General features: G+C 37.8%; 1 pseudogene; it reads right to left on the bottom strand.

Moving 5' to 3' along the window:
- Nucleotides 1-1,956: 1,956 nt before the first annotated feature.
- On the bottom strand, nt 1,957-22,505 carry LOC113255436 (V-type proton ATPase subunit D-like; annotated as a pseudogene).
- Between the last annotated feature and the right edge of the window lie 2,992 nt (nt 22,506-25,497).

The raw sequence follows: 25,497 nt of genomic DNA, 5'->3' as shown, positions 1-25,497 counted from the left end.
ACTCTATCCAGACCCAGACTACTTGCTTTCATATCCTAGCTGTGTGGTTTTAGACAAGTTACTTAACCTTCCTATACCTGATTTCCTTATCTTTAGCATAAAGATTATTGACGTATAAATGACTTGCAACTCAACATCAAAAAGACAATCCAATTAAAAATGGGCAAATTATTTGAATAGATATTTCTCCAAAGAAGATATACAAATAGCCAATAGTACATATAATGATGTTCAATATCATTCATTAATCATTAGGCAAATGCAAATCAAAACCACACTTTACACCCATTTGTATGGCTGTAAGGATGGACAAGTGTTGGAAGAATGAGGAAAAATTGGAAAACTCGTACATTGCTGGTGGAAATATAAAAGGTGCAGTTGCTTTGGAAAACAGTTTGGCCATTCCTCAAAAAGTTAAACCTCGAGTTGATTTATGACCCAGAGATTTCACCCCAAAAGAATTGAAAACAAATGTCCAAACAAGAACTTGTACATGAACGTTTGCAGTAGCACCATCTGTAATCGCCAAAAAGCACCACAACCCAAATGTGCATAAACTGATGAATGGGTAACAAAATGTGGTATATCATACAGTGGATATTATTCAGCAATAACAACGAATGAGATGCTGATACATTTTACAACATGAATGAACTTTGAAAACATTATGCTAAGTAAAGGAGCCAGACACAAAATGCCACGCATTGAATGAGTCTGTTCATAGGAAATGCCCAGAATAGGCAAAAATACAGAAGCAGAAAGTATACTAGTGGTTGCCTGGGACTGGGACTGAAGTGGAAATAGAGAGTGACTCCTAATCGATGTGGGGCTTCTTTGTTCTGAGATCACTTTGTGGTAATGATTGCACACCTCTGTGAATATACTAAAACCACTGAATTGTACATGTTTTATGGTATGTGAATTATATCTCAATAAAGCTGCTGTTTGTGAAAGTAACAATAAAAAAGAATATAGGATACCGATAGCACCTGTTTCATGGGTGTCATCAAGATTAAAATGAGTTCATATTTGTAAAATGCTTAAATAAAAATACTTGACCCATAGTAAGTGCTATGTAAGTGATAAGATAATTTCTCAACAAGGTAAAAGTTCACATTTTGATACAGATCGCTCCCCACGTTCCAAACACATTGCATTAATAAAATAAGTATTAAAATACTTTGCAATACATATAACCAATAAAATACTAATATTTAGGATGTAATAAAGTACACAAATAAATAGAAAAAGCAACACAATATAAAAATGGCCAAAGAATAGACAGTTCATAGCCTAAGAATTCCAAAGAGTCTAGAAAAATATGAGAATATAATCAAACTTACAGTTAATCAGGAAAACAGATTATAAAATAACAAGATACATCTTATATGCATTCAATTTGGCAAAAAAAAAAAAGTCCAATAACTCCAAGTATTGGTGAGAATGTGGAGAAGTAGAACAAACACTTTAGAGAGCAAGTGGACACTATCTAGTGAAGTCAAAGATACTTATACACTACGAATCTGAGCACATACTCTAAAGAAACTGTCTCACATATGCATAACAAAACAAACAGAATTTTTATTGCATCTTCGTTTATAGTAATGAAAAACTGGAAATATTGGTTATTATGAGAACAGATATACTGTGGCATTCATACAATGGAAACCATATACAACAGTTAATGAATGAACTAGGACTGTGAGTATCAACATGGACAAATCTCCAAAAACATAATTTTGTACAAAAATATTAAAAATACATGAATAAACCCTACAAGTCCTGGGGCCCGGCCTACTAATCTCAGGCAATAAATGGTGACTGAATTGTGATTCTGCAAAGGTCTTCCCATAACCGAACATCCAGGGAAATTTTGCAACCCGTGGAATTCTTAGACCAAAAAGTAAATAGCCACACATACAGGACCTACATACTGTGAATTGAAATGGTGCTGTGTTAGGGCTCCTGAAAGAGCCAGAGCAGGAAAGATTGTTCAAACAGAAGATCCTCGTTCTTCTCTTCGGCCAAAGAGCAGCAGGCTCTATCACCTCCCCAGCTGCCCTCCCTCCGTTGCTCCAAGTCCTTCTCCAGTTTTTCCTTGAGAGTCTTTTTCTTCTCCTGAATTTTCCTTAACCTGTAGAACTCTTCTCACTCTCTCTCATCCAGCTCTGTGATGATAGGAGAAAGGGTACTTTCAATCTGGGGAATGATGGCACGTTCTGTGGCAATTACACACCTGTCGGTCATCTTAACAGCAAAGGCTGCGGTAAAGCTACTCCCACCCGTACTTCCACTGCTCTGGCTTAATTCTTCTGGCTACAGCAGTCGGTTCACACCTGTTGGTTCGTTCCTTTGGGTAATGTTCAAATTACTGGCAGAGTCACACTGGCTACATTATCTTTCCTCTCTGGAAACTTCACTTGGGCTTTCTGTACATTGTGGGTAACTGTAGTGCAGAACCCCTAGCTGTGAATGTGGCCTCGGCAAACGATAGGGCAGCTTCTCTCATCACTTCACCCATCAACCTTTTAGTCCCTATTACTTTCTTTAGATCTGTTGAAATGGAAGAGTTAAGGCATCAGATTTTTTTCTTCAGGAGGTTTAAAGCTGTCTGAAACATTCGTGACAGTGTGCACCACTCGAGAGGGAAAGATTTCAGTTTGGTCTTTGCCCGACTGGATGGTTGGACATTGATAGTTTGGCTGCAACAGCCCCAGCCCCAGTCTCTCTCTACCCGAGTCAGCTGGTGGCGTCAGGAGGCGCTTCCTCAGGGAGGGAAGGAGGAAAACGGAATCAGAGAGGGAAACGGAGATAGCAATTATGTCTGTAACGTATTTCTTGAAAAATGAAGTGACTGAAGTAAACACAGGATAATATAAAGATTTGATAAAGGTAAGTGGTGGGAACACAGGTATATATTACATTTTCCAAAGTTATCTATATAATAAAGAATAACTTTTAAGTAGTAAGATTTAAAATAAAGATTCATGCATTCCAGTCCCCAAGCAAAAAGAGTTTTTTCAAATGCATGCACTACTTTTTAAAATTTTTTTCTTGATATTTCATTGCCTAGTGATTTAAATTCTTCCCTGTTAGCTTCGATGACTAAGTACCTTTGGTTGTAATTAAATAACTATTTAGAGATAACTTTTAAGAGATAACTTTTCATACTTTTATAAAGGATACCCTTTTGTATTTATATTGTTACAAAGCATATCCTTTTATAAAGGATAATATACAATATAAATTATTACAAATTTGCAATAAAGTTCCTTCCATACACTAAATTTTTATTATGAATGTATACTCCAATTGCTCTTCCATTTCCAGACTTTCTGCAGAGTATTTTTAACAGCATAGACATTTTTAATATTGTTCAATGATTCAAGTAGGAAATTGCTCAAATCTTGACATCATTTTTAATCACAGTTTATTCAATTTAGATTAACCTCCTCTTTTAAAAAAGTATTATTGCTATGATTGACTGCTAATATATTCTTAAACCTGTGACCTTTTTAGTAGACATAAATGAGAAAAAAGAATAGTCTTCATTCTTCCTTTACCCAGTTAATCCACCAGAAGCAATTTAAGTAAAAAAGCTTGGAATAATTACATTTCCAACCAAAAATATAAGGAGAAATATAAGCTTCAGAATTTAGTACAATAACTTGGCTAACAAAGCAAATAGAATGGGATTAGGAAAATCATGGTCAGTCTTACAACACGTACAGGATGAATAGAAACTCTCTTTTTTTCGAACCATCTAGATTAACAAGTTAATTTTTCTTATGGTTATTCAGTTGGTTGAAAAACATTAAGGAGATTGTTTTGTGAGAACACTGTAATAGGCATTGTGTATAAATTTTTTAATAAGCCATATAATCTCTACTCTTAAGAAGTATACATAGGAGTGTGGAGTGAAGACTCCATAGAAACACTTTGGAAACAATCATAATGCAGAACATTAACAAATTAGTCAATTCCAACATCTTATTTCTAATATCCAACTCCAACATCTTATTTCTAATATCTGGTTCAGAGTGCAAAGAAAGGACACATTACCCGATGTTTTATATCTTTAACACAAAATTATGGCAGAATCAAGAAGTAGTCAAGAAGTTTGGTTTTGGAGCCCCAGCCTTGTGATTTTATTATGGTTTCTCTGCAACAGCTATATTCTTTCAAGGTTATATTTATTTATTTAATGTATACTATGTGCCAGACACTGTTACAAGCATGTTAGAAATAATCATTCATTTATATCCATAAGATGAGAGTTAAAAGATGCAGCACTACATAATGACCCCAGATCTCAGTGGCTCATAACAACATGTATATCTCATTATATGTTGACTTTGACCATGGCTCTGCTTCATGCCCTCTTTACTCCAGGATGCAGGCTGAAGAAACCCCTATGAGACATCATTCTCACGGCAGAGGGGAGAGAAAGAATGGTGAAAATACATGATGGATCTTAAAGTTTTTGCTTATAGCTTATATACATCACTTAAGCTCATATTTCAAAGGCCGAAAAAAAAAGTGACTTGGCCATGTCTGACAATGGAACAGAGATGGGTAATTCTCCAAAGAGGAGGAACCAGGAAAATTGAAAATGCTACAGCATACCATCATCATAGCAACCATACTAGGACAGATATTATTATTATCCCCATTTTACAACTGAAGTAACTGAGGCATTAGGAGATTAAGTAACCTGATGAAGGCCACACACACAGCCAGTAAGTAGCAGAGCCAGGATTTGAAACCCAGGCAATTCATGCTCTTAATAATTATACTACACTGACTCCTTATGTTCTTGAACTATTATTTTCACTTCGTCAGCAAAATTCTGAAATTCATTCACACAGAAATATTTGACAGGTAAAAGTTTAAATAGATACTCTCCCAGAGGGATTTGCATTTTAAGGCAATAGAGTCTTAAGATAAAGCTGCAAAGTTCAGACAGCTGGACTTCAGAAGCTTAATGGAGAATGCAGCCTTCCCAATGCATCTGAAGTCACATCTAATAATCAGCCTCTTATTCTGTGTATAGACACTCACTTAACTGCTTTGCTTGAAGTCTGTGCTCAAATATCACCTATTCAGATAGGCCTTTTCTCAAAATCCTATTTTTAAAAACACACATGCATCATTATCACAATAACTACTTCTTTTATTCTTTATCCCTTTCCCCTGCTTTATTTTTCCTTCATAGAATACTAATTTTATTGGGGCGCTTTGGTGGCTTAGTCAGTGAAGTGTCTGCCTTTAGCTCAGGTCATGGTCTCAGGGTCCTGGAATCGAGCCCCACATGAGTCCGGCCCCCTGCAGAGAGTCTGCTTCTCCCTCTGACCCTTCTCCCTGCTTGTGCTCTCTCTCTCTCTCTCTCTGTCTCAAATAAATAAATAAATACATTTTTTGAAAGTGCTAATTTTATCTTATACAGTTACTTGTTTATTTCCTTATTATTTGTTTCCCCCACTGTTATGACTTTGTTAACATTTGTTAGGTAGAGCACAAGGTGCCAGATGGTGAGCAATAGAACACCACAAGAGAAATTAAAATAGAGAAGTGTATTAGTGACAGGTCCTAGAGGAATTACACGGCATGCCTTGAGGGGCCACCTGGGGGGAAGTTGAGGCAGAGTGCAGTCAGAAAGAGGTAGGGCTTGGGGTGTGTACCTTTATTAGGGTCCATGGGTGGAATACTTTGGGATTCCCAGACTAAGGCTGGATTGGTCAATTCAACCCAAAGGGGCTTTGTAAGCCCATGGCTGTCTTATATAAGGGGCATGCAAGGGCAAGGCCCGCACTGCTGGGGAAGACTGTTTATTTTAAGGGCTACTAGGGAAGCTATAGCCGGAGCTTACAATTACCTATGACTCTGTTATTGAGGGCCTGTGCTTACATGAGGAGGTGTCCAGGCTGGTTGGCCAAACAAAATGGATGCCAAGGCAGCAATACCATAGAGTAGCTTAGCTAAACTCTCAACGTCCACTAATTCACAAGTTCTATGAGGGTGTGAACATTGTTCATCTTATCATGGTTGTAATCATAGCACCAGGACAGGAACTGGCATATGGTAGGTTCTTAATAAATATTGGTTGAGTGAATACATGAATGAATATTTGAGTTAATGAATGAATAAACTCAATGTTTGCTACCTATAAAAGTCGAGTAAGACTAGCTATGGAAGAAATGTGGAGCAAAGCCCAAAGGATCACAGCAAGACATTCTTCTTGTCCTTAAGAACAATAACTTTTATTGAACGCCAGCTGTGTGTCAAATGGCATGACTACAAAGAAATACAAAATAAAGATCTATCCCCGAGGCTCACAATGTGATTAAGGAAATACAATATACTTACAAAGAAATTAATAATAATCAAAGGAAATAATTTAATGATTAGTAAAATATTTCAAGTGATGGGAGATGTTTCAACTTCATGAAAATAGGTATGTGTGTATAAATGTATATATGAGAAATTTTTGTGATTTTCACAAATAAGTACCATATTTGTCACAGCAGAATTATCATGACCAAAGGGATCTGCCAGTAATTTATTGTGTTTTACAGCATATCACTCAAGAGCTTTCAAAAGAAGAAAAAATCCAGTCTCTCTAAAATGTATCAAACCATCGTCCAGCATAAAATAGTAAATTATTAGACATGAAAAATTAAGAAACCATGACCCGTAACCAAGAAAACAGCAAGCAATAGACACAGACCTGAGATGATCCAGGTGTTAGTATCAGCACATAAGGACTTTAAAAATCAGATATTACAGATTTGTTCATGGGCTTAAAGGAAAGATGATCATAATAAGTAAACGTATGAGCAATCTCAGCAGAGAAATAGAAACTATTTTTAAAAAGCTGAAGGGAAGTCACTGAAAATTATGCTGCTACATATTTATAAACTACTGGATAGACTTAGCAATATATTGGAGACTGCAGAAGAAAGTTATAGTGAATTTGAAGGCAAATCAAAAGGAATTATCCAACAGAACAGAGAAAAAAATGATTGAAAAAAATTAATGGATATTCAGTTACCTGTAGGATAATATAAAATGGTCTAACTTGTGTAGTGTCACTAGAGTCCTATGTAGAAAGGAGAGACAAGGCAAAAATATATATATTTTTTAAAATAATGGCTAAAATTTTCCAAATGTGTTGGAAAACATTAGCTTAGAGATCCAACAAGCTCAGTAAACTCCAAACAAAATAAATTCAAAAGGGGAAAAAACTGGGTACATCAAAGTCAAACTGCTGACAACCAAAGTTAAACAGTAAATCTTAAAATACTCAGAGGAAAAAAGATCCATAATATACAACACAAATAAAGGAAGACTTTGCATCAGAAATAATGGAAGCCCGAAGACAAGTGACATTTTTAAACTGCTGAAGGAAAGGGGCATCTGGGTGGCTCAATTGGTTAAGCATCCAGCTCTTGATTTCAGCTCAGGTCATGATCTCAGGGTCGTGGGATTGAGCCCTGAGTCAGGCTCCATGCTCAATGTGGAGTCTGCTTGGGAATCTCTTCCTCTCCCTTTGCCCCTCTCAGCCCCCTGTTCATGTAGGCATATGCTCTATCTCTAAAAATAATAATAATAAAATTTTAAAAATAAAGTTCTAGGGATGCCTGGATGGCTCAGTTGGTTAAGTGTCTACCTTTGGCTAAGGTCACGATCCCAGGGTCCTGGGATTGAGTCCCACATGGGGCTCTTTGCTCAGTGGAGAGCGTTCTTCTCTCTCTGCCTGATGCTCTCCCTGCTTGTGCTCTCTCTCTCTCAAATAAATAAAATCTTAAAAAAAAAAATGAGCCCACCCTCAATTGCTAATAAACACTACTCTGAAAATAAATTCAAACCACAGTTTGGGAAAAATTATCCACAATGCAATTGTATGACACAGGTCTTACATGCAGAATATAGAAAGAATTCATATAATTCAGGAATAACAAGATACACATTCCAGTTTATCAGACAGGCAAAAGGCTTGAACAAACACTTCAGAAAAGAACATTTATGAATGGACAATAAGCATATGGAAAGCTGCTCAACATTACTAGTCATCAGAATAACGAAAATTTAAAAAAAGAAATATTTCTTGATAGTCACTAAAATGGCTAATATTTAAAAACTTGACACCCTTAAGCCTCGAGCAGAGATGTGGAGCAACCGGAACTCTCATGCATTGCTAATGGCGATGTAAAATGGTACAGCCACTTTGAAAAATAATTTAGCAGTTTCTTATCTATTTAAACATATCCTTATCATATTACCCTTCAATTCCACTTTTAGGTACTTACCGAGAGAAATCTAAGTGACTTGTATGTGAGTATTTATAGCAGCTTTATCCATAATATCCAAAAATTGAAAACAGCCCAAATGACCATCAACAGTACAATGGGTTAACAAATTGTGGAATACCCACACTGTGAAATATTACCCAGCAATAAAAAATAACTAACTACAGATATACACAAAGCATGAACAAGTTTCAAAAACATTATATTGAGCAAAAAAGCCAGGCACAAAAGAGTACACACCAAATGGATTTACAAATTTAAAATTCAAGAGCACACAGAACTAACTTCTGATGATAGAAACCAGAACAGTGGTTGCTTCAGGCAGGTAGGAATTAACAGAGAGGGGCCACAAGGAAACTTTCTGAGGTGACAGAAATATTCTATATCTTGATTGGCTATGTGTTACATAAGGTTATGCACTTTTCAAAACTCACTCAATTGTACATTTGGATCCGTGTTTTATTGTATGTAAAGTATACTTCAAAAAACAAAAACAGCAGAATCTTCAAACAAATTGAAACCTAGTTTTAAAATTTGTAAGGAAAAGCAAAACTTACAAATACGCCAGACACTGTTGAAGAAGGAGGAGGAGAAAAGAGAGGAAAACACTTTTTGTTCATAAAAATCAAGATTTATTTAAACGTACTGTAATTTTTAAATGTGGCATTTGTGAAGGATAAATTGACCTATGGAACAGAACAGAGAAGCTCCAAACAGAATCTCACACAAATGGAACCTTGACTTATGCTAGAGATAGCACTGAAAATCACTAAAACTATATTTAATGAATAGTACTGGAAGAATTGGTTATTCAAACTAACATAAAATATACATATAAAAATTAATTCTAAATTGATTGGAGATTTAAATGTGATGGGCAAAACTTCACAATTTTTAGAAAAAATACTGCAAAATATTTTTATGACCTCATGCTAGGAAAGAACTTAAAAAAAAAGATACTGATAAATTTGATACATAAAATTTTAAATTTCTGTCTATCAAAAGACACCAAAAGCAGAGTGGAGAAAATTTTATAAAATGAGTAAAACAAGAATAAACTAAATTTATGAAGAACTCTTATAAAACTATAAGGAAAAAGATAACACCCCCAAAAATGGGCAAAGGTTCAATAAACATGTCACAGAGAAGGAAAAAATAAAACAAACAGCAACAAAGAAAAACACAGAGGAAAATGGCAACCTTATTAGCAGCATTGTGAGCTCTTCCTTTATGTTTTATGTACTATGTGCTGTAGGAGTAATGCTTAGAGCCTTAGATGTGGAGGTGTGCCAAATTATGAGTAATGAAAAATAAATGTCAAAATCAATAGTCAGCTAGAACTAAGACCCAAACCTGAGTTCACCATCATAAATGAACTATTCGGATGTCAGAATCTTGGAATTATACCCAAAAGTTATTTTTACTATAATTTTATCATTAAAACCAGTAATAAATTCTTAAAAATTTGACACAGTAAAAGAACATTTTATCAGTATTGTCAACTGATAGATTCTCCTGTACTCACCATACAACTCATGTGTGATAAGAAATAGAGGCATGCTTGCACCTGAGGTTGGTAGAGGAACATGGTATTTAGGAGTTTCTCATTTTCCCTTACCATGGTCTTCCTTTGTTCTGTATATTCTTTGTTATGCCTAGATCAAAGATGATTTATCACAGGTGTTGTACGTGATTTAGGTTGTTTTCCCACTTTGTGGAATTTTAACAAAGCAAACAACATTGCTTTTTATCCATTCCTCAAGCTGTGAAGAACCTCCAAAGTGAACTTGTTCCTGAAAGACTCATGGCCTCATGGAATTAAGTCACAAAGCAAACAAACAACAACAACAACAAAACCACACAAACTATAAAATAAAAATAATTTGAGAGGTGCCTGGGTGGGTTAGTCAAGCATCTGACTCTTGATTTCTGCTGCTCAGATCATTATCTCAGGGTTGTGAGATGGAACCCCACATCAGGCTCTGCGCAGGGCATGGATCCTGCTTGGAATTCTCTCTCTCCCACTGCCCCTCCCTCCCCTCCTATAAATAAATAAATAAATAAACAAATAAAGAAATAAATAAATGTGTTTTTTAAAATATATATAATAATAATTTGAAAAATTTTTAAATTAATATTTGAATAATGATACAACTCCAAAGACTAATTCTAATCCTCATAATATGATTTCTATTATTCTTTCTTTTTTTAAATATTTTTTAAAGATTTTTAACTATTTTAGAGAGACAGAGAGCAATGAGGGGGGAGGGGCAGAGGGAGGAGAGGGAGAAGCAGGCTCCCTGCTGAGACAGACATTTAACCACTGAGCCACCCAGGCACCCCTCCATTATTCCTTCTTATGTTATTTAAATTTTACAAATATTTACTGACTCTTAGAGGATATAATGCCTTCCTAATGTTATCTAGCTCCCTTAATATTAATATTTACTTTAAATCTACTTCCTTATAAATTTATTATTTAAAATCTGCTTATTTTTGTATATAAAGTTAGCAATTTGCACAATCATCATTAAATATTGCCCTATTTTACTCTTGCAATAACATTTACATTTATATTTCAATGGGTTGATAGACTGTCAACATCTTAAATCTACAGACATATTTTTCATTTCAAACCACATGTAGAATGTATAACTACATTTGAAAGAAAATATTCAGATAGTAGCAATAAATCTGAATTTTATGCTTTGTTCCTGTTTTTGGCATTGCTGTGCAAATTCAATGTGATAGTAACCTATAGGACCACATTGCTGGTTCTGCAATCATATAGGATGACAGTTGAAGTAGGCATTTGGCCTCTGAACCGAAGACAAAAATTTTGGCCAAATACTTAGGCTAACACCAAAACATGCGTGCATCTCTAAAAGGAAGTATGAAAAACATCTATTCCCTAGACAGCAACTTATCCCAAATCTACAGAAATATATACACAAATTCTTTATCTTCAAACTTTAAGTTTGCCTAGATACAAAAATCCACAGAGATTGGACATGAAGATGCTCAATGGATCATGCTATTGTTTGTCTTGTTCTCGTTGATAACCATGATTTATTCTCATCTATACCCCACTGCCACTTATAAGACTCCACAGAAGGCCCTAGGCAACCACACACAGCCATACCCCATTCCCAACATACACCCCCCACATGGTCATAGCACTGCCTCAGAATGGACTTGGCCTTTACTTAAAAAATAAAAAATCTTTAAAGAAAAAACAAAAAAACAAGCAAAAACCCGAAATGTCAATTTCACTTTTAAAAGGTGGGGGGAGGTGCACCTGGCTGGCTCAGTCAATGGAACATGCAACTCTTGATCTCAGGACTGTGGGTTTGAGCCCCACATTGGGTGTAAAGATTACTTAAAATAAAGTCTTTAAAAAACAAAACAAAACAGGGGCACCTAGGTGGCTCAGTTCAGCATCTGTCTTCAGCTCAGGTTATGATCTCAGGGTTCTGGGGTGGAGCCCAGCACCAGGTTCTCTGCTCAGCAGGGAGTCTGCTTCTTCCTCTCCTTCTGTGCTCTTTCTCTCTCACTCTTGCTCTCTCTCCAATAAATAAATAAAATCTTAAAAAAAAAAAAGGAATGGACTTGGACAAAGTAGATTTCAATGTGATTTACAAGTAAGTGAATAAAAACAAGGTTATTTAAGGCATAAAAGGCATTGATATGAACAGGAATCATCTAGCTAGAAACAAAGTGGTAAAAATAGAAAGGAGAGGACTGAACAATGTTCACAATAGTTTAGCTCAGTGGATGGACTTAGCTAAAGCAAACAAACTCCCACTTGTGGCAATGGAAACTGGATTGACTCAGAATAGATCGTGCACATAACAAAAACAAATCTAATGAATAATTGGCTTTGACCCTTCCGACCTCACTCTTTCAAATTGGCCAATACTAACAGAATACCAAGAATATGGCTCTCAAACATTTTGGTTTCAGGGGGCTTCAGACTCTAAAGAAGTTATTGGGTTATATATATTGATACTTACCATATTTAAAATTGAAGCAAAATTTTTAAATATGTATTTATTTTAAAGTAACATAAAAATTTCATTGCATGTTAATACAAATGGCATGTTTTTATGAAAATAACTGTGTTTTCCAAAATAAAAAATTTAGTGAGAAGTGTTTTATATTTTGCAAATATCTTTAATAGAACTTAATAATAGGCTTAATAGAACACAGCTGGATTCTCATAATTGCTTCTGAATTCAATCTGTTAGCAATATATTGTTTGGAAGTATTTGAAGAAAATCCAACCCTGCACAGATATTCGCTTGGAAAAAGATGGAGACTCACATAACATAGTCAAATGATCTCTGACAAAGGAGCAAAGACAATAAAATGGAGCAAAAATAGTCCAACAAGTAGTGCTGTAACAACCGAATACCCACACGCAAAAAGATTAATCTGGACTCAGACCTCAAACCCGTCATAAAAAATAACTCAGAGTGGATGACAGACCTAAATATAAAGTGCAAAACTATAGAACTCCTAGAACATAACATAGAAGAAAGCATACATGACCTTGGATATGGTGATAACTTTTTAGATACAACACCAAGGCATGATCCATGAAAGAAAGAGTTGATAAGTGGGACTTCATTACAATGAAAAACTTCTGATCTACAAAAGAGTATGTCAAGAGAATAAGAAGCCACAGACTGGGAGAAAATATTTGCAAAAGACACTTCTGGTATAGGACTGTTGGGCAAAATAATACAGAGAATTCTTAAAATTCAATAAGAAAACAAACAACCCAATTAAATAATGGGCCAAAGACCTGAACAGACACCTCACCAAAAAAGATACACAGATGGCCAAATACAAAAAGATGCTTTACATTGTGCACCATCAGGGAACTGCAAATTCAAACAAGACACCACTGCATACCTATTGGAATCCAAAGCACTGACAACACCAAATGCTGCCAAGTACATGGAGCTACAGGAACTCTCATACACTGATGGCGGGAATGCACGGCCATTTTGGAAGACATTTTGGCAGTTTCTAAAAAATGAAACATACTCTTACCACACAATCTGGCAATCATGATCCTTGGTATTTACCCAAAAGTTTTAGAAACTAATGTCCTCACAAAAATCTGCACATAGGTGTTTATAGCAGCTTTATGTATAATCGGCAAAACTTGGAAACAAGTAGGATGTCAAATTAAAAAATTCATTTTGTAGTTTGAAAATAATTTAGGCAGTTTGCTTTTTTAAAGTAAGTACTGAGTATTCTTCATTGATGGTACACTTTAGTAGAACAGAGGGCAGAGGATTTACTTTGGGACCCAGAAATTTGTAAGCACTCTTTAAATTGATCAGAGTGCTTACATTGAGATACTACTTAAATTATTCTCCATTAATTTTGTGCTCCAGACAATGGAGTATTATTCATCACTAAAATGAATTATCAAGCCATGAAAAGACATGGAGGAACCTTAAATGCATATTACCATGTGGAAGAAGCCAATCTGGAAAGGCTACACACTGTATAATTCCAACTATATGGCATTCTGGAAGAGGCGAAACTATAAAGATAGTAAATAGACCGGGGCTTGGGGGTAGGGGGCAGGATGACTAGGCAGAGCACAGAGAATTTTTAGGGCAGTGAAAATACTCTATACAATACAAGGTGGAAGCGTGTCATTATATATTTGTCCCGACTCAGAGAAGGTACAATGCCAAGGGTGAATCCTAATGTAAACTATTGAATTTGACTAATTGTGATGTGTCGATGTAGGCTCATCAGCTGTCACAAATGTCCCACTCTGGTGGGGAATGCAGTAGAAGGGTACACAAATATCTAATAAAAGCGGGTTGGGGTAACAGGGAAAATAGACACATGAGTGAAAGCTAGATTTCAAAATGTAGACCTTAGTAGATTTTTAAAATTTTGTATCACAAAAATTAATTCACTTAATTTCCCTGAAACCAATTTTACTACTTCATATCCAATTAAGGGATAAAAGATACACAATATATCCATCCGTATATATTTTTGTGTTGACAGATAAACAGGAATACTTCATTTTCATAGACTTCCCTAGAATGTTTTTATTGATAGCCTCGTCTTTACTGCTAGACTCATTTGGATTCTCTTCCAATATATGTGCATACATAAAGATGAAAAGTGTAAAACTATTTTATTAGAAATATTGATTTTAAATTTAAAACTGTTGAGAATAAATTGCTTGTTTAAGAAAAGCCAGAGGGGAAACAGTGAACTAGGGTGTTCTGTGTAAATAAGCACTGTTAGGGCATGGCATTCTCCTTACAATTTCTGCGAGGAGATATTGTGCCATCAAGTATAATTCACGTCTCTGAACCTCAGCTGCAGAAAATAAAGAAATCTGTGGCACAGTATTGTCATTGCTGATGTCTGTCAACAACTTAAATTCATGGCACATACATAACACCTGCATGTTCATTGTTCTTCCCTCTCATCCACAAATCTACCAGCAAATAAACATTTTGTCCACGTCAGATCACAAAACGCTTCCAGAAAACGTCTGCAACATATTCTAAGCAAAACAAAGGGAAATTTTAGTCAGGTGCAATCAGCAATGATCCAGTCTGTTAATATTCTTTTTTTTTTTAAGATTTTATTTATCTATTTGAGAGAGAGAGAGCACCACCCAGGAGAGGGGCAGAGTAGCAGACTCCCTGCTGAGTGGGGAGCCTGATGCAGGACTCGATCCCAGACTCTGGAATCATGACCCAAGCTGAAGACAGACACCCAAACGACTGAACCACCCAGGCGCTCTCCATCAGTATTCTTCAGCAAACACTGTTCTAGCCCCAAAGAGATGGTTCATTGGTGGGCAGGAATGGTTCTCCCATCCAGTATTCAAAGGAATCCTTATCAGGGGATGAGCTGAGCTCTTCCTAGCATGCCCTTCAGTATACCCTCCTGTACCCTTTCTTCAAAAGACTTTCTAGGGCTCCATGCAGCATGGGGAGGAGAATGCTGAAGAAGGACAACCTCCTTTAAAAGAAAAATAAGTCAGGGCACCTGGGTGGCTCAGTCAGATAAGCGACCAACTCTTGCACCCAACTCTTGACTTTGGTTCAGGTCATGGTCTAGGGGTTGTGAGATAGAGCCTCGGGCCCTGCATTGGGCTCCATGCTCAGCAGGGAGTCTACTAATCTCTCTCTCTCACGCTCTCTCTCTGCCCTTCCCCGCCCCAGGCTCCCTAAAATAAATAAATAAATCTTTTTTAAAAATGAAAAATAAGCCATGCTGTGCAGGATTTTAAGTCTAAAAGTGGTAATTCTCATGCTAGTGAATGCCATTAATCTGGAAGTTTTCAGCAACTATAAATAGGTCAATTTCCTTATTAAATATGCTGCAAAGGTAAATATTACTTATAACAAGGAACCATTATCTCAAAACATTTTTTTTCATTTTAAACATGTAAAAAACTTGTGTATCACATTATCTTTTTTTAATAAGAGTAAAACAAAAATAATTTCGCTCTAAATCTATGGAAACTCATGGAGTTACCGTAAAGTCCCACAGAGCAAGGATTGAGGGGTGTAAGGTGGTTCATTCCTGTATACCAGATAGCCTCTGATGGCTGTGCTTTTATAGTCTTTCTGCCAACTTTGTGCATTTTCTTATTTCCCTGCTACTTGCGATTATTTCACCTTACTAACAATATGTGCTTTTTCTTTTCTTTTCTTTTTTTGAGAGGGAGAAATAGACTGGCAAAGGTGGGGGGTGGCGTGGGAAAGGGCAGAAGGAGAGGGAGAGGGGGAGGGAGACAGAATCTTAAACATGCTCCACACCCAGCACGGAGCCCCACGCAGAGCTCAATCTCACAACCCTGAGATTACAACCTAAGCCAAAATCAAGAGTCAGACCCTGAACCGAATGAGCTACCCAGCCACCCTGGGCTTATTTTCAAACACTGAGTAAGGACTAAATGGTAGCCCTCAACCTCTTACAGAACCAAATGCTTGTGATCTGGTAGGTCCTTGGTGTTCAGAAGTCTATCAATTACTGCCAGCTTTAAGATGAAATATGTTATAGTTGAAATCTGGCTTCTGGAAAAGAGGCAGATTCATTTAATATCATTCCAATCCTTTACAGTGACTGTTCCAAGTTCTAATCTGCCTCTTGTCACAAAGACAACACTAACTATATTTAAATCAAAACCCTATGGTACCATCTTCTCAAGGTTGTCACTGTTTTCAAAATGGTGAACTCAGTCAGTTTCCCCAAGTGCATCCCTCAGGACAAGGATCTGCACAGGTGACGTAGTAAGTGGTACTACCCTTAGAACCAGGTATGGGGACCTCTACCCTACATGCTCCCCACCACCCTCGGTGCTCTGGGTTTCCTCACTGCCTGGGTGTAGACTTTGGATGAAAGCATTGTGGTGTTCACAAACATGCAAGCAAAACTTCTTGGTTTGGAAGAGGCCCAGGAGCAGAGAGCCAGGAACATGCTCTCCCTTCACCATCACAAAACACCAAAGAATCCAAAAATTTCTAAATGAAAGCTTGGTTTTCCAGGTCATTTTGCCAATGTATCAGTCCAGGTAAGAGCATGTGTTAGCTTAATGTAAATAGCTTTTAAATATATAGGTATATGCTTTATGGGTGCTCATTTGTACTCATATTCCAGCAGAGCAAATGACTTCCAAGTAATACAAATTCTGTGAAAACAAAGAAACTACTTATCTTGTTTATTGCTATATTCCCAAAACCAAACACATAGCCAATAAAATGTTAAATGAAAAAAGTGTCTCACGGTTTAAAAATGTTCAGCCTCCGGGTGCCTGGGTGGCTCAGTTGGTTGGGCATCTGCCTTTGGCTCAGGTCATGATCCCAGGGTCCTGGGATCAACCCCTGCACCAGGCTCCCTGCTCAGTGGGGAGTCTTCTTCTCCCTGTGCCTGCTGCTCCCTCTGCTTGTGCTCTCTCTCTCTCTCTCTGGCAAATAAATAGATAAAATCTTTAAAAAATAAAAATAAAAATGTTCGGCCTTTTGCAGTTCCCTTTGGAGATTAGCAAATTAACACTTTAAAGTCTTTGAGAATCCAGGGCGCCTGGGATGGCTCAGTCGTCAAGCGTCTGCCTTCGGCTCAGGGCATGGATCCCGGAGTCCTGGGATCGAGCCCCACATTGGGCTCCTCCACTGGGAGCCTGCTTCTTCCTCTCTCACTCCCCCTGCTCATGTTCCCTCTCTCTCGCTAGCCTTCTCTCTCTGTGTCAAATAAATAAATAAAATCTTAAAAAAAAATAAAGTCTTTGAGAATCCAACTATTTTAACCAAGTCCCTCCCCCTCTTGTACTCTAGAGACTTTCTCATATCTACTTTGTGGTGGAAAACTTTCAGGAATTGCTCAAATTAATGGCACATATGAATCAGCCCACTTTGGGAGCCTCTCAAGATACCTTGGAATGGGGGAGCCTGGGTGGCACAGCGGTTAAGCGTCTGCCTTCGGCTCAGGGCGTGATCCTGGCGTTATGGGATCGAGCCCCACATCAGGCTCCTCCGCTATGAGCCTGCTTCTTCCTCTCCCACTCCCCCTGCTTGTGTTCCCTCTCTCGCTGGCTGTCTCTATCTCTGTCGAATAAATAAATAAAATCTTAAAAAAAAAAAGATACCTTGGAATGTACAAAATGTACCCTCAATTATGGTCCTAGATACAACCCAAGCATTAGAAAAAATGAAGAAATATATTGGATGCTCTTGAAGGAAATAAATACAAGATTTTCTTTTTCATGAACAAATCCAGATTTCAATAACAGCAAAACATTAATCTTTTCTTGGAATTTTTCTACCTAATAATTAAAGAGGGATGGAGAGAAAAGAAAAAGTTACAACCTATCATATTAAATTTAAGGTGAAGAATAAATGTCCCATGAACTTTTAATACTCATTCAACACTTCATTAATCAATTTAAAATGTATTTACTCCTGTTGTCAATAATCTTGGTTCAAATGCTAGCCACCTTAGGATTTTTAGTTTAAGCGTGGATGTGCATTGTAATTAATAGTGATGCTAATTATGATTAACACTTGGTATCAGTGGAAGGTAGAGTAGGAAACTTATACTATAGATTTTTAATTTAAATTGAAACTAGTGAGGGGCGCCTGACTGGCTCAGTCATCAGAGCGTGCAACTCTTGATCTCGGGGTTGTGAGTTTGTCACCTGTAGAGATTACTTAACAATGAAAAATATTTTTTAAAGATAAATATATAAAAAACAAACTGAAACTATAGGGGGAAAGTGGGAATGTATATTACAACTCTTTAAAAATAAGCCACAGAAATCCTCTTCAAACTGACTTAACCACATAAAAGGATTTATTGGCTCATGTAACTGGAAAGGACACGGATGCCTTTGATGCCAGGAATAAATGAATTAGAGAACTCAACTGCCTCCTCTCTCCTCTGTGCTCCTACTTCTTTCCCCTTGCCCTCCTCCCCTTTCCTCACTCTCTTCCTCTCACCCTCCTTTAATCTCCCATCATACCTCTACCCAACCCACAGGGTCTCATCCCAACTTCCCTTTGTATTGTCCTTCTCTCCAATCACAGAATTTCTGTCCTATGTCAGGAATCCTGCTAGCAGAAAGCTCCAAGTCATATCACTAGAGGACAGAATACCTCAACCTTTAGTATATAAAAACTCAAGGAAAGAAGTCTAATCGGCCCAATTTGAGTCACGTGTCCTGATTAGATCCATTGTTAAGAGCTGGGAAGATATGCTGCTGCTTGGTAGCACCCCCTGTTCCCACAGTCACATCACTGGGTGAGGCAAATCAAAACAAGGCAGGTACTCTTACTGCAAGAGGAATCAAGGGACACTTGACATACAGAACTTCAGATATTCCAAGTGTAAACGGCTAAATTTTTGGAAAGTAATTTGACAACATAGATCAAGACTCTGTAAAGTCATGACTCTTATCCATGCTAAGAAAAGAATCCAAACCCAGAGGTCATATGTATCAAGAAGTATACTAGAACATCATTTACATACCGAATATTACACTCAGTCTTCTATGGGCCCAATAAAAGGAAAACAAATAGGTAAATCGTAACTTCACAGTAAAGTGTGATGTTGCTGTAATAAAGAACACTGCCTGCTGCCTGGAGCCTGTCTGCTGCCTGGAGCCTGTCTGCTGCCTGGAGCCTGTCTGAGGCCTGGAGCCTGCCTGCTGCCTGGAGCCTGCCTGCTGCCTGGAGCCTGTCTGCGGCCTGGAGCCTGTCTGCTGCCTGGATTCTTGAGCTAAGTGAAAAAGCAAAATACAAATCTATATATACAATTCTAAAAAATGAGTAGATAGAAAAGATAGAAGAAGAAACAAACAGATCCAAAGCGTTAATAGACTTTGGGTAGTGAGGCAATGAGTGGTCTTTTATCCTTTATATATATTATTACATCATATTTTAAGTGTTTCATTATTACCATTTTTCCTATTACAAACATAATGAAAAATTGCTAACTTCAAGGTTTAATAAATGATAAAACTCAAGCATTTAAATATAAGATGGGTGTTCTTTGAACTTCTCATCTTCCCAAATTTACAAAATGTTTCTCAAAATCAGTCATTTATTAAATATTACAGCATACTACAGAGATCCAATGTCCTTTACCTACTCCAGGTAAGTGAACAAACTGGAAAGGAACATACAGAATGAGGTACACACTAGTCAATCCCTAATTTCCCTAATTTTCTAAAATTGATACAAATCAGAGACAAAACATCATTACACAGCATGCAGAGCACGTCAGCTGCTTCTTTAAGGATGAATTTAAATTGTGTAGACTGAAACAGAAGCAACTGTTTCCACGACTAAGGCGAGGCCTAGTGGCTGTCTCCCCAACCTTACCCCGTAGTTCAGACCTTCCTATCCTTTGACCCTGGGCCGTGTATACCGACTTCACCTACCCCACTCCCAAGCCACACGCATCCCTCTTCTTGCCCAACCTCAACATAACCCATTTGCACTGTGATTCACATCACTCTTCAAGGTTCTAGTCAGGATGATGAGGAAGGTCATTAAGAATTATCTCCCAGCCAAGAGGTCAATAGGGCCGGACAGGGCAACAGGGAAGTGACAGCCTCAGAGACAGAGGTCCTGGCAACAGCTGTCCCATCCTAGTCACGCTGAAAGACAATAGGCTAGCTCCTTGCCATGGTCTGTCAGAGTGCAGCCTCCCTGTCAGCAAAATGAAGAACTGCTTTGAAGCTAAGTCCGACTGAGGTGCAAATATAGTGGCTAATACTTGTAGTAAGTTCTCTGCTTTTATGTTACCCTGATCTCTTGCAAGGTCATCATCTGGAGAAAGGGCACAAACTATAAGCTCCTTCTACCTGCGGCCGAGCACCAGTCATATTGCCGGCTGCTATGTGACCTCAGATAAGTCGCTTCATCTCTTTGCTCCTAGAATCAGGAAGTTTGGACTCAATTGCTCCTCAAACTTATCGTGACTATAACATTTTAGTATTCTATGCAAGTCTCTTTACAAAGCCTTGGCTGCTGTGCTTCAAAACATAGGGCACAATAACTCCAAGATTTTCTGTCATTGCTTGCTAACTCTCTTTCCCTTGGGTCCCTCTCACAGGATGAATTTAAAACTCTGCAGTTTACTGGCGTGCTTATTACATATACTAAGTCTTTAAGTTCAATTATAAAATCAAAATGCTAGTATTAAAAGCAAAAAAAATCACCCATTTAACATTTTCACGGAAAATTTTTAGCTATTAAAATTTAGCTATATGATAAAAATTTAAATAACCACTGTAATATAGAAACGGTTTTAGGTAAAATCTATGCTAAGGAAAAAAGAAAGAGTTTTGAGGGATGGAATTAGAGGAACAGAATGTACGGGGAGGGACACTAAAGATGGAAGAAGTGAAGGAAAGAAAGAGGAAGCTGCTTACCTTTAGATAATGTGGGAACAGACAGTTTAAACCCAAATTACTAAGGTGCAGTTTAACCTCTTATCATTTGTATTTGAAAAATAACACCTGGTAAGTCAACTCTTGTCATTTTTATATCCTACGCAATGTCTACTAAAGCCCCCAGACAGTAAATGATCAGAGTCTCTTGAGTGCACACACTGGTGCTCCTCAGCTCTGTCCCCAAAGCCCCTGCAGAAGTCACAAGCAGCTGCCTTGGCCGCCACCCATGTCCTTGACTCCTCCACCTTGGTTACCAACACCACTGGCTGGTCTGCACTTATCAGAGCCTGAGACTCAAATGACCAGTTCTGCTCTGTAGATCACGCTTGATACTGCACGAGGCAATAGGTCACTTCCTCCCTTTCCTGCAGTGGATAATGGTTTGCTTTCACATGAGATTAACTGGCTTTAGGGTGTTCTCTCTCAGAACTTCTTCTTACGTGATAACAGTAAACGTTCTCATCATTAAAAATTTAGAAGTTGACTTCAGAGACAGTGGCCTCATGGTATATGATGACCCAAAACTGTGATCCATAAGAATTAGGAGATTTAAAAGGTTTAGAACGGTGGTGCCTGGGCGGCCAAGTGTCAGGTAAGTGTCTGCCTTTGGGTCACGATCACGGGGTCCTGGGATGGAGCCTTGTGCTGAGCCCTGCCTGGAGCCCAGCATTGGACTCCCTGCTCAGTGGGTAACCTGCTTCTCCCTCTCCCTCTACTGCTCCCCCTGCTTGTGCTCTCTCATTCTCTCTTTCTGTCAAATAAATAAATTAAATCTTTTTAAAAATAAAACACAAACAAAAGGTTTAGAACGTGTCCAGGGGCGCACCTGGATGGCTCAGTCATTAAGCGTCTGCTTTCGGCTCAGGTCATGATCCCGGGGTCCTGGGATCGAGCCCCACACCAGGCTCCCTTCTCAGCGGGAAGCCTGCTTCTCCCTCTCCCACTGCCCCTGCTGGTGTTCCCTCTCTCGTTGTGTCTCTCTCTGTCCAATAAATAAATAACATCTTAAAAAAAAAAAAGAACGTGTCCAGACTAATGACCCCCCAAGCGCGCAAGTCCACAGGCATAAATAAATTAACGGTGTCCAGTTGTATCCAGGTTAACTACGTACAGATGTATCTGCGGAATGTGTTGAAAGGTCTTATTACTTTCCTAATGCGGATGCCTTCCACCCTGAGAAGGGTGGCAGCAATGGCTGGAGTAGAAATCCCAGCTCCTTGAGGTGTCGCATGTCTCTCCATCTCCGTGCACATTCTTGCAGACTCCTGGGTCTGCTGAGTAGCTCTTGCTAGATAGCCTTACTATACCTCTATACTCTCATACTTGAAGCTCAGGAAACAGTTTTATTGCTTCCGTCAACATGCCTTAGTTTGGGCATTTGAGGTATAACTGAAGATGTGAGTCTCTACACATCCCTACGACAGGAAAGGGTGAGTTAATTAAAAGCTTAACTAATTCTCCTCACCTGACTTCCACACTGCCTTTTCTTGTGGCCTGGCTCCTAGCCAAGTCCTGCAGGGCAACGCAAGGCCAAAGCCAATTCCCCAGCTGCTGGGAAATGTGGGGCCCGGATTATTATACGGTGGCCACATTATTATATATTAAAAGCAAATAAGACTTTTAAATAGATAGCTGAGGCTTATTGACATGCTATCATTCTCTTAGCTTTATTACCGGTATGAGCTTCTCATCTTGCAAAATGATCACTGTTCACATCCACAATCATTAAAGCATGGGGTGGCTGTTTCACTCCCAAATACAACATTTTCCCAAAGCATTAAACTGATGCATTTTGCAAATAATAAATGTGAAACATCCTTGAAGTGTTAGTGCAGAAAATACAATCATATAGTTCCACAAAAAGGGTAAAAGAGAAATTTTGCCCAGTTTGCAACCTACTTAATTTCTCAAAAATATGTTGATTCTAAAAATAAAAACATATCATCCTTGTAAAAATAAGGTAAGGAAAAAATTTCCTCTTCTAGTTCTAATATCCTGCTTTCTAGAAACCAAAAGAATATCTATTCTCAATAAAGGGATAGTGGATAGAGTACTGTTTTCATTGAGCTAAGAAATGTTTACAGTAAACATACGTAAACCTAAAATTTCCAAGCAAATGCATCAAAAATTCGTTGACTGGAATGCAAGTGCAGAGTTCAATGGCAAATGGAATCTTGCCTTGAACTTCCACTACAGTTATCTCATTTCTCCACTTGACTTTAACAAATAATTACAGTTTTCCATAAGCCAAAAAAAGGTTTCAAAGAAAAGAAATTCTTCATTCTGCCTGTGTCAATTCAGAGTGTGCCTTGCAGGGAGAAGAGAGGAGTACGTTGGTATAAACCATTGTCTCACGAAGTATAAATTGTTGATCCACCTTCTGGACCGCCGATGTCCTCTGTCCTTTTACTTTGTGCCCCAGCTCTCAGCATTTACTCATCACGTTCTTCAAGGGTCTTTCTCCCCCAGAGTCTGTCAGTTTTTCAGGGCAAAATCATGTCTTTTATTCTCAGCATCTTTCAAAATACCTGCAACTCAAGAAAAGTTTGTTAAATTAATGATTTAAGTGTTTCGTTTACAAATTAATGTAGTAATTCCAGGACTCTGGTAAAAAAAAAAAGGGCATGATATCATGGAGAAACAAAGTCTCAGAACTCATTTGAACCACGAATACAGCAGCAGATTTCCCTAATATTGCAGTTACCTCCAGAATACCCCTCCGCCTCATATTCCTATAGAAAGCCCCCAAAATATAAAGGAAACTAGAGTATTTTGAACACCGTTCATTTTCTACATGCTGAACCCCAGCCTACCTGGAACATCAAAAACTGGCTTCTCATTCCTAAGTGACCGACCCCTGGATCCTAGCCATCCAGCTTGTTTCTGATACCTGGTTCTGCGGGAAGTCTGAACGCCTACCTGACCAGTTCTATTTGGCTGCTATTTCAATCTGAGCTTATGCGACCGCAGCTACCCCTTAGCGTGTGCCCCCGGAGCCAAGGCAGTATCTATTTGGCATTTCCCCAGGTACACTATCACCACTCAGGCAGAAGAGAGTGTGTAGTATTATATCTTCAATTTCCTCAAGAAATTATACCTAAAATCCTATTAAAAATATAATCCATACACGTGATTAATTAAAAAAACCTGATAATTGAAACTAAAGATGACATTCACAGCGCATCAAGTTATCTCTTCCTAGTCTTTTCAGGATTATCCTTGACACACACATGAGCACCTTCAAATACTCCATACATCAATATTATTAAGAAATAATTCTCTGATATAATAATTATTATTTTCTGAATTTTGTAGATAAAGCAACTGAGAAAAGCAAGATTATTTTTCTAGGTTTTCAAAAAAAAACAGAAAATGTAACTTCAACACACCAAACCCTTTTGTTATCATGGATCCTATTTACCTCCTTCCAAAATGGATTTGAAGTTACACGCCATAAAAGGAAAGAAAGAGAACTAGTATTTTCTAAGCACCTCAAATGTGCTAAACACTGTGCTGGTAACTCAGATAATAATTAAACAATGAGGAAAGTAGTATCGATCTCATTTTACAGATGAGAATAGTAAGACACAATGAAATTACTTATCTAAGATCACATAGCTAAGAAGTATTATAATCTAAATTTGTTTAGAACTTGCACCTGGATCAAAGCCGTTGAACGCCATTTTTTTCTATAGTTTGCTGACATAGGTATAACAATCAAATAAATAAATAAATAGATAAATAAATTTAAAATACATAAGTTATAAGAGCCTAGAGAACAAGAAGATAAATATTCTGTATACAGAAAAAAAAGATTGTATTTTTTTTAGTTTTTATTTAAATTCCAGTTAGTTAACATACAGTGTAATACACTAGTTTCAGGTGTACCATATAGTGATTTCACGCTTCCATCCATCACCCAGTGCTTATTACGACAAGTGCACTCCTGAATCCCCATCACCTATTTCACCCATCCTCCCTCCCACCTCCCCTCTGGTCACCATCAGTGCGTTCTCTGTCCTTGAGTCTGTTTCTTGATTTGCCTCTCTTTTTTTCCCATGATTGTTTCTTCCTTCAATTCCACAAATGAGTGAAATCCTATGGTATTTTAACCCAAATCTTAGACCTGCTCTATCAGCCAGGGCAAAGAGGGAAGTCACAGGGGTAGAGCCCTCATTTGTCTAAGAAAAAGAAGACTCCTGGCTTATAAAGAAGGAGAAACAGTTTACAAGT

Source organism: Ursus arctos, unplaced genomic scaffold (assembly GCF_023065955.2).
Source record: "Ursus arctos isolate Adak ecotype North America unplaced genomic scaffold, UrsArc2.0 scaffold_11, whole genome shotgun sequence".
Lineage (NCBI taxonomy): Eukaryota > Metazoa > Chordata > Mammalia > Carnivora > Ursidae > Ursus > Ursus arctos.
Note: the sequence above shows the minus strand (reverse complement) of the source record. Positions and strands in the feature narration are given on the sequence as shown.